The following is an 11337-nucleotide window of genomic DNA, read 5'->3' as shown; positions in this document are numbered from 1 at the left end:
AATTTCGTGAAACAAAATTCCATTACCATAATACTTATCTGATCTTCTCGCGTAATTACTTCTAGAAGCCACTCGGTATGAAAATATGATAATCATTCATAAAATATTCAGATATTCATGATCATATTTATTTTAAAAACACGTAACATATTCGGGAAACAAAAACACAAAATTTTAAAACACCCCATTAGCGACGGGCTACATTGGAAACAAATTTAACATTTTAATCAATTTTTTTTTTCCTTTTCCTTACTACGCGAAGCTTTGTTGTTTTTTTTTCCGCCAAGAAACAATTTGTTTTTTTGTTTATTTTGCAGAGAAAAAAAAAAACTATTTAGTAAAACAGCACAATCGATAGATTCCGTCGATTAAACGTATGTCTTTTGTGAACAGTAATGTAGGCCATGCATTAACGCGCTTTAATTATTGTTCCTTTCCTATTTTGTGTTTTTTCGCCTCCTCCCCATACTGCGCTGTTGGCGGCGGTATATCGCCACGAAGGTATCGCTTTTCTTCATTATTCCGGAAATGCTTTCAAAAGCTTTTAACAAAGTCTTCCCAGCGATCAAAGATTTTGTTTCCAAAGCCATTAGTTCTTTCACACAGAATTTTCCTTTTCACTTCATTGCTAGAGAGAGAGAGAGAGAGGATAAAAAAAGGGGAGATTTCGCGGAGAAATAAGGAGGAAAAGGAAGTAAACCAACAAAAAAATATATATAAAAATAGAAAAAAAAAATGCGAAACCATAAAGAAATCCATTAGATTGAATGACATAATCGAACAATTCCAGCAGCCTCTATCAATTAAGGGGGTTCCCCACCAGAGGATACCTACCGCTGAAGTTCTTGGATACTCAGAGATATATCTTTAAAAAAACGGTTTTGGAGGAGAGAATAAAGGATACGATTATATATATAAAATAAAATAAAATATCTTTTCTCTTTACCTTCTAAACTGAGTTTTCGTTTCGCATTAGTTTTAAGAGGAAATGAATTGAATGCTTGAAACTTATTCCGAATGTCTCGGTAAAAGTTAGGAACTTCCGCTTTTAACTTTAATGTCTTGGAACTTTCGGTATGAATTACCCATATAAAGTGTGATCACAGACAGAAAGGTAATAATACTTTTTTTCCCCTCCAACCGAGAAATATATAGAGATAGAGGGAGATCTAATCCCAGATGCATACCAAATGTTTGAGTATCATCGCAACTGCATAATCTGAGGAGAGAACCATAAAAAGAGGTATCTCTGCCGATGTAAGAAAATTTCTTCCGTGTATAAAAATAAAGTTTAATTTCTGTGGAGAATGAATTTTCTTGAGAGGGGGAAGAAAATGCTACTTCATCTTTCATTTTAAGGGATGGGGTAAAATATTTCTACATATTTAAATATGTACATTAAATTTTTATATCAAAAATATGTATCTTTTGCTATCATTTCAGGATCTGTTAACTTGCGTTAACTCTATCTATTTTTGAAAATATGAAAAAAAAAATTCCCTTATATAAGTTTGTAAATATTTATTATATATTTTAAATTATTTTACTTAACTTGAATGTTCTTAATCAAATTAAAATATTTATTATTCAACTTAAAAGATTCAGGGTTTAATTTAAAATATTTATTATTTGAATAAAAATATAATAAAAATAATACGATCCTCACGTATTCCCCGAGAGATACGTATGATCTGTTCAGGAAATCAGTCAGCATTGATAGACATTCAAGCCCGAACAGGGATTCGAACCCTGACTTGCGCGGTCAGAAGCTAGCTCCTTAAGTACTGGAATGCTATGCGGAATTTGCCATTTAATTAGAAATGTTTATTACTAGCTATAATACCCGGCGCTGCCCGGGTTTTCTTCAACTGCAGGGAGAATTGAAAAAGTGGCAAATCATTGTAAAAAGGCATATGCAATACATGTCTGAAACGCATTGGTAGGGAACCACGGTAACCAAAGTAAACATACAAGATTCATTGAAACACAGGAAATTTGTGGAGATGAAGATATTACAAGGAAGGAAATTTATCTCTGTCCCCACAGAGATTAATTTTCTTCCTTGTAATCTGCATCTCCACAAATAACCAGTGTTTCAATGAATCTTGTATTAACAAGTGGAGAGGACATTTCTATGTATGCAAAGTAAACATTCCGAAAGTGATTGTTGAGGCCAAGAAATTATTGTTGTCCGACAGTTTTTCACCTATTTCGGGAATTCGCCCAGGTCTGACAAACTTTTAAAGTACCCTATCGTTCGAATCGGGTCCCGTTTGGCATATATGCAAAATCTGACGACGATCGACCTAAAATTGTAGTTTTGTATAGAGAACACACACAGAAAAACAATTTTATATATATAGATTAAATTAAACTACATATATACCGTCAACTGGAGTGACTGCCCGATTTTAAAATTTTAATTATACCCGTTGATTAAAAGTCGAAAATGAAATATTTATGTTTTGTTTAGTGTTTGTAGACATGATTTCATGTAGTTTTTATTTTGATGGGAGAACCCTTTCCCTCCTTTTTATGGAAAAATAAAAGCAGGTTGGGCGAAGTCACCCCAGTTGACGGTATATTATAATGAACACAAGTATAAAATACACAAATTGGACATTTAGAAAAGAAATATAAAAAATTCAAACACAAATGATGCATCGTAATTCCTTACGTTTGATCCGCTTATGAGAGTTTCATTCGCTAACATCGAAATCCTCTAAGCGGCATTGACGAGTTATAAAATTGAGGCTACCTGAAAAGCCTCAATCTTAAACAGCCTCCAGATATTCTGTGGAGAATTGATTTTTTAATCAAAACATTTTTCCCTGTGAAACACCTTCATATGCACCTACTGTAAATCTCAAGAAAGTACATTTGATTATAAAATATATGGAGTTTCTCTCTCAAAGTGACTTTGAGTTTGCTGTAGTTTGCGATAAAAAAATAAATAAAAGGAAATATTGGTGACGTTTTTATACAAAAATATCGATTTTTCTACTCAAATCCACACGCTAATTATGTATCTTCAAATTATAAATTTTTAGAGACGAATTTTAAAACGTTTTTATTCTTATTTAAAAAGCCTCAAGAAAAAAGTTCTCAACTGCGAACACCGTATACACGCGAGCCGGTCTCCTATTTGAAAATGCCTATCCTAGGAGAGCAGGTAGACATTTAACACGATATCTGCATAACGTGATATAATCCAGATATTTGTAATTTTGAATTCAAAATATTGAAAACCGATAGCAGCACCAGTATATCACGAAGGAAACATAATTATAAACAACCTAAATGCGTTTGGGCCACCCATGAATTCAGGCTATGCATGTCGCAACTGGTTAGAAATAAGCCAGAGTGAGATGTTTACGAGGTGCTTGTATTGTTCAGTAATATTAGGTAATCCGCATCACAGAAATTCGGAAGTTTTTTATCGTATAAAAAAAATTCCGTGGATCACACGGAGAAATATATATTCCTAAACACACGTTTGATATATTTTCAATTCGTCATTGTATGTTGATAGTTTCAATAATTTTAATATACAGTCAAATCCCGTTTAACGAACTCCAGGAGACCGAACTCCAGGAGGGGAGAAATCCCTTCGTCGTAGCGAATTCGATTATGCAGTCGAATCCCGTTATAGCGAAAATCTCATTTTAATGAACACTTTTCTAATCCTCCTGATATGTTTACGTAGTAAAATTACAAAAACCTGGAATTCCTTTGTAACGAAATTTCGTTATAACGAAGCGATTTGCCCGGTCTCTTGGAGTTCGTTAGAACGGGGTTCGACTGTAGTCGATTTGGCGGTGAAAGACAAACTTTTTGTTTAAATATTTCGGCTGGAATTCATTTTAGAAGTACAAAATTTTTTTCATGGGCAGGAAACAGTTTTCTAATCGAACGTTTTAGAGATGACAACTGTATAGAAAATGGGAATTCGCATATTTTTAATAACCTATAAAACTCTTGCAAAATACTTGACATATTTGAACTCCATAAGTTATTTCAATCCTTTTTTTTTAACGGAGGAGTGCCTCTAAAATCTGGTTCGAAATTTACAGGTTATCTAAAGTCGTTAATTTGAACATCGCATGTAGTAGAAACATAACTGAAAAATTATACAGAAAACTGTACTAAGAGGAAAAATACTACTATTACTTAAAAAATAATGTATTTTAAAACAAATATTACTAAAATACTACCGTTATTTTTTAGACCAAAAACTAACAAAGTTTTAATGAATTCTTGAAGTGTTCATAAGAAACTACTTATCAAATTTACATTTCTCACAGCTTAGATTATGTAATTAACTTGACTCATTAAATTGAGACGCTTTCGTCTAAAATTTCTCTACAACAGCCCGGACTAGAAAACATTATATTAAGCGTTCCATGCATATACGCGAGCGGCGATGACCATCCCTCCGAGGCGAGCTTTTGTCAGAGTCAGAATCTTCTCTGCTCTTTCACCTAAGCTCATTACAAGTCATTTCTGGTGGAAGGGAAGGAAAGAGGTGTTTGTTCCTCCCCCAGCAACGGCTTATGCGACAGCTGCCACGGCAAACTTACGACAGACGTCAAGGGGCTTGAAATTGTAGTCCTAGTGAATGAACATCTCGCGAAAACCAGAGAGATCTGTGGAGCGATTGCGATAAAAGGCATCACACTACATAGAAATTCGACTTCCAAAGTTGGTGAGTTTCACTGATATGTCAGCATCCAAATGTTTGAAATGCCAAGAATTATTTTCTTTGACTGAATTTAACTACCTATAAAAAATAATGTACCTCTTAATTGAAATACATATACATAGGAACAAACTCACTACACATTTTTACAAGTGGATTCAGCCGTTTAAGTTTGTTTCGAAAAGTACTTCCTCACCTTGAAACAGTGATGAATAAAGAGATCAAATAATGGTACGTTTAATGGGCAGGACTGAGATTTTAATTACACTGGTATATGAAATTAGTAACAACTTAAACTATAGATGACACCACAATTTCGGTGCAGTGTCTTTTAAATACTGGGTGAAATTTCTTTTCATGTGGTCAATCGTATAAAAACGACTTCCTCTACAAATTCTTTTACACGTGGAAAACGTCACATAAATGGGTCTGCCATGGAAACAATCCATTGCCGGTTTAAACTTTGTTGAGCCTATGTTGCCCATAATGTGAACTTGTCTTCCATTTTTCAATTTTGTTTATCTTCATGGAGTATCAGAGTATCAGCTTGAGGTTCAGAATCAATCCGTCCGACTCATCCCTTCTTCGTCGATTCCTGAATTGCTGTTAATTAATTATCCAATTTCTTCTATGTTCACGTCATTGAACCCTTCTCCATCCACTTGCTTCCTAACATGACAATGTCTTTGATATACTTTATGGCCGCCTCCGTTGAAATGTATGTGTCCTCGGGCAGACGGTGGCTAAATTTTTTTTCAATACGAGATGACTGTTCCAATCTATATAGCTTCCACAGCTCTAGCAATCACACTGGCGGCATCAATGAAATCCATTTTTGATTTTAAGACGTTCCTTGCAATCGCATCTTTTTCGATCGCCTGCACAATCATCTGAGCAATGTTTATAACATACCATAAATATTCGCATAGCATCCGATCAATCAGCTGAATGCTAGATGTCGAGTTGCAGAGTATATGCAGGACTAGATAGCTAATTCATAGACATTATACACTATCCAAAGAACTTTGAATAGCCTGTGTTCGATGTCGAGGCACCTCTGACTTCCAGAACGAAACAACGTTTGAACCAATCCGATTTTTTCCGAACATTAGCACTGTAACGGTGTTTTCGTTCTCGGAAAGAGACCGCTAATACCAAATCCGCGGACGGATAGCGAGGACGACTGTATATATTAAAAGAAATTTACCACAGAGAGAACTGAATAACAATTAACTCCATCATCATAAAACCTGTCTAATTAATACATGTGAATTTTGATCACCTTAAGCAGTTACTCGAATGAAAAATAGTGAATATGAGGCAAAAAAAAAGTTTTGTTAATTTGTTTTTGAAATGTTTTTGTTCTAGTATGGGGCATGCCATACATTTTTCGAACCTCAGTGATTCTGGATTCTTCGAACGAATACGTCTTGAATTTCAATAATACGCAAAAAAAAATGTAAATTAATTCAAATCATGTGTTTAAGGGGATTGTACTTTACGAAAATATAGAAAACATCACGTAAATTCTTTACTGAACTTTGAATATTCATGGGCGAAAGATCCTCTTTGAATAGAAAGCAATATAACTTTACCCCCGATATCTTTTAAATAAATATAGTCATTTTGTTCGCGAAAAAAACGAAACTGAACAAAATATTTTGGGGGAGATCTATCTCGTTGCTTGACATTTACTTATGGGAATAGGCCAAGCGAAAAAAAAATAAAAGTCTCGTTTATCTCTCGAACCAAGTAGCCGATACATCATGTAACTTAAACAGCGGTTGACGGTATACAAGTTGAGGACATTTTATACCATTCATGATTTATTATCCTCTTTCCAAACAAACAAACAATAAAAAAAACAACACCACTCGATCATCATAATGATGAATGACAGATTCGGTGAACGGCGAATGAATCATATTTGAAATATTTGCGTAAAAAGTGATTTAAAAAGAAAAGCCTTAAGGTGACAAAATATATAGTTTGTTTGCCATCAAGAAATCAATTAAAATGTAGAATATTTTGTTATAGAGTCTATTTTGATGGGCATTGATTGTGTTGATATAGCACGTCAATAAGTGTGATTGATCACTTCTAGATGAGTGAATCTTCAAATTAGTGTTCTTCGGTCACTAGTTTGTGCTGCTGGTTCGTGAGGATTTCCTTCCGGTCCCGGAAACATTTCGGCCAACTCATACAGCTGATACACGATTTTCTTTATACTGACACTTTTATTTCTGTCTTGTCATGGATGAGAAGCATATAACCGCGCCGAATGTGGCATCTGTTCACAAGGCGGCGATATTTGGGAGCTATTATGTAAATTTCTTGCTTTCTTTTGCTATTTGTATTATTATTTTTTCTGGTTTTTTTTCCCGTTTTATTCTCGTATGTGCACGTGCGTAATTTATACATGCACAACAAAGTACCCGTTACCGTCCATCCCCTCATCGGGGCAATGACTATAATTGCAAATGGTGTACGGTACGAAATGAAATGTCTTAGCCGTCAGAAGTCTGCTAATTATTTCCAGTTTTTACTCCTTGTCCTAAAATTATTTCTCCAATTTATTTATTTTTTGTCGGTCCTCAAATCATTTCTTCTTTTCATAGAATTTGTCTTTTTGTTTTTTCGTATATCGTTCTCCTATTTATCTAGTATTTTCCCCTGAGAAAAAAAAAACCTCATAAATGCATTTTTTATGCGGGTAACTAACAACACCTACTCGAAATAGATGCCAACAACAGCATAAATTTTGCAGCGTCTAATGATAATACTAACTGGATACAACGATACCTTTTCTTGTTCCGCAGAATATCGTTATGATGAGGATTCACTAAGAATATTATTCCTATACATCAAACATTTTAACACTATTACTACAGTATTTCCAGGAAAAAAAAATATCACGGCGTATTTCAAAGCTAAATTTTTTTTCGGACAAAATCAAACCCAAAAAAATGAATCTATACTATCCTTCATTGTATAGATTTTCCAGTTTTTTTCTGCCTGTTTTTCTTTCGCTAAAAGAAACGTAACGATCTTCTTAAAGTTCAAATGGATAGTTTTTCCACATTGAGATTTTTACACGTAACTGAAGAACGCGTTTATATATTACAAGGAAGATTCGAAAAAGAAAATATGTCTCGAAAGCACCAAAAGCAAAAAAAAAAAGAGAAGAAAGAAGAATAACATTGAAGATTGGAACCTTTTCTCGTTTCTTTGTCGACAGGGCTGGATTACACACGGTATTCTTTAGAAATTTCTAGTACTAAGACGAATAACAAGAAGAAGAATGTGGAGAAAATTGCAATAGCTTCGGAGTGGGTGTGGAATGATGGATCACTTCTCTTTTATTTCTCTCCCATTTACCTTATGCCTTATTTCTTTTCTCTTTTCATGCTTCCTTTTTAGTATCGTTGACGCTATTTTCTGCTACAAGGAACAAAAAGGAGCAAGTAATGGCGTATTTTACTTCAATTTTTGTGAGATTTATTACAGCATGTCTAGATTTCGTGTTATATATATATATATATATATAATCATAATCTATATTCATAATTATTCAAAATATCTAGAATAATTTGTGAGATATTTCATAAATTTAAAATATTCATTATTATTATCACCTGCACCCATCGTCGCCACAGTAGTGGTCGGCTGAAGTTGGTTATCAGTGGTTCCCAACTTCAAGGAGCGAATTCGAGCGGATCTTCCCGTTAGAAAGTTTTGCCACAGAGAGCAACAGGCCGGAAATGGTACAAATATCCAATCATTGCATTTCATTCAATTCGAAATGCAGATGGCAGCACTGAAACATCACACACAACACTATGTATGCCCTCAGACTGTTAGGTACACACGCACACACAATTCCGACACAACTCACTCGGATGGCGATAGCTCGGAGTTGTGTTCGATTTGAAAGAACGAAAGTATCACCTGCAAATAAGTATTGTAGCATTTTAATATTGAATAAAGAGTAATGGTAATATACAAATATGTACCCGAAAATTCAATTCGATATTTTTTCAGTTTATTCTGTAGGTTAATTCTTATAACAGCCAAAAAATTGAATAATACAAGAAAATTATCCAGGACAGTTCTATATAATTTGGTTCGCAAGCAACATGACCTTAAAATCAAAAAATAAAATGGTGGAAAGTTGTTACATCAATGTAGATCACGAAGGAGACTCCAATCTACAGCTGGATAACATGGCGACGTGAACTCTGAAATAAAAAATCGGTCTTCGCCGGGTATTGAACTCATGTCCTCTATCAATCCGGGCAAGTGCGTTACTTTATACCGTACATAACAGAAGACAAAACCATGATTTTCTTATTTCCTGCACACTGCAGTCTTCCTCAACTTTAGCAAGCAGCTCCAAAGTGAAGGTGAACAGAGAGAGAGAGAGAGAGAGAGAGAGAGAGAGAGAGAGAGAGAGAGAGAGATTTTTTTTCCTCAGTCAATATTTTACATCAGGGAAAGAGACTCTTCTGGATGTTATGCCGAGTTAAGGCGTCAAGGGAAATCACCATCATCAGTCTACAAAGATTATTTACGTTTCAAAAATCCACAATTAAAGACTCCCATTCGCCATATCTCAGAACAAAAACATCATTTTTGCTTAAAGATGGCGAATGAGATGTTTTTATTGTGAATTTTTGAAACATAAATAATCTTTTAGAGAGAAACGATGTCACTCTCCGCTTCTCATACGAAGTACGAAAGCCAGGATAACCAAGCGGAGATCGAGATGTTGTTCGGAAAGAAAATTCACATTGCTCTGTGGGGAATCGAACCACAAATCTCTCACTGTCCGGTCGAGTGTTCTAACCATTTAAAATGTCTGGGGATTGTCTAAGGATTGAAAATGTCTGTCCTCTGTAGTTCAATGGTTAGAACATTCCCCCGGACAGTGAGAGATTGGTGGTTCGATTCCCCACAGAGGAATGTGAATTTTCTTTCCGAACAACATCTCGATCTCCGCTTGGTTATCCAGGCTTTCGTACTTCGTATAAATAATCTTTGTATCACATTGTTGAAAAAATTCAAACTTTTATAATACCAAATTTAAAATCACTTTTGAATATCCAGGTTCAATGAGAGGGAATTTTTGTTTTATAATAGTTTATACAACACAAAAATAAACTCAATGACCACAAAAGTTACTGAAATCATTCGTATCTTTAATTAATATAATTTAAAACATGAAAGTCAAAAATAGAAACTTCCTTCAAAGGATAAAACTTTCAATGATCAAACTTTCAATTTGTTTTTACGTCTATTTTCATGCAAGGAAATATATCCTTACGATAATTATATATTAGTTTTCATACACCAAAAAGTTTTCAAATTCTCTAAATATGATCAAAAGCCTCGCTACGAAATTCTTTTTGTTGTATCGATACTTTTGAATCAAAATATTAAGTCTGCAATGAAAGCATATGATGAAAGAGGTTTTGTACGTGCATAAACTCCAAAAAAAAGTACCATTAGAATAAAACCACGTAACAAACATTTATCAATGGGAATTTCTCCAGAATTTTTTTGTATAATTTTGTTCTCTACAAAAAAAGTAATATTTCATATTTGTTGAATCCTGCTGTTCTTTTTACATTTGGAACAAAAAGAAAATATTTAATATTATTCAGAATTTTCGTTTTCTTCTCGGTTTAATATCAAGAGGGAAAAAGATAAAGAGTCGAAGAGAAAGTTCGAAAGAAATAGATAAAAATATGAGCGAGAAAAATATGAATGTATCTTGAAAGAAATTGAAAGGTTTCGGGTATTACGAAAAATAATAAACATTCATTCCCGAGGTATTATTTATAGTTCAGGAATTCCGAGAAATAATATACATGCTGAAATTTAATTAAATTTTTTTGGATCTTTTTGTCTCAGATGGAAATAGCAAAAATAGTTAAGATTGAGTTTTGAGATCGGGTTGTGATCACGCACTTGCATTTTCTGAAAAGTGTATTCGTATTTTCAATATTTCATGTCATATTTTATGAGATATTATTTCCGAGAAATATCTTTGCTGGAGGATGAAATTCTTATATTGTGACCGATATTGGTATATAGCAGTAAACCGATGAATTGATGAAATATGTCTACCAATTATTGCTGGGAATCGATTAAAGTTTTTAACTGGTTAATTAAAAAATTTTAATCGATTAATAGAATATTTTCAAACGCTAATCATTCATAGGAAACGTAGTATTGATAATTATATACTATACATTGATTCTAGAGAAATATATTCTTTTCATGTCGAAAAATTTGATCAAAATATTGATACAAATATCTTTTAAAATATGGTCATGCATTGGTATTCATAGAAATATAATTTTTAAGACACCTAATCGATTTTTTTCAGAAAAATCATGTTAAGTGATCAAAGCACGCAAATTTTCCAAAAACACAGTTTCGAATTTTTCAATTTTCGAATATCAGGAAATTTTCTGCGTCCATCTGTGTTTAAGTTTTTGTTCTACGTGTACAAAAATATTTTAATATAAACTGCTGGCAGGCATTATGTATGCTAATCTTTCCCACTAAAATGCTTTTTTGTTAAAGGATAAGGAACATTTTTTCAAACAATCATTCCAATGTCTTGAAACTTT

The sequence above is a fragment of the Pholcus phalangioides genome, unplaced genomic scaffold, assembly GCF_987345545.1.
Source record: "Pholcus phalangioides strain wild (caught in Gottingen) unplaced genomic scaffold, Ppha-v1.0 ptg000003l_1, whole genome shotgun sequence".
NCBI classification, from domain to species: Eukaryota; Metazoa; Arthropoda; class Arachnida; order Araneae; family Pholcidae; genus Pholcus; species Pholcus phalangioides.
This window is presented reverse-complemented; position numbering follows the sequence as displayed.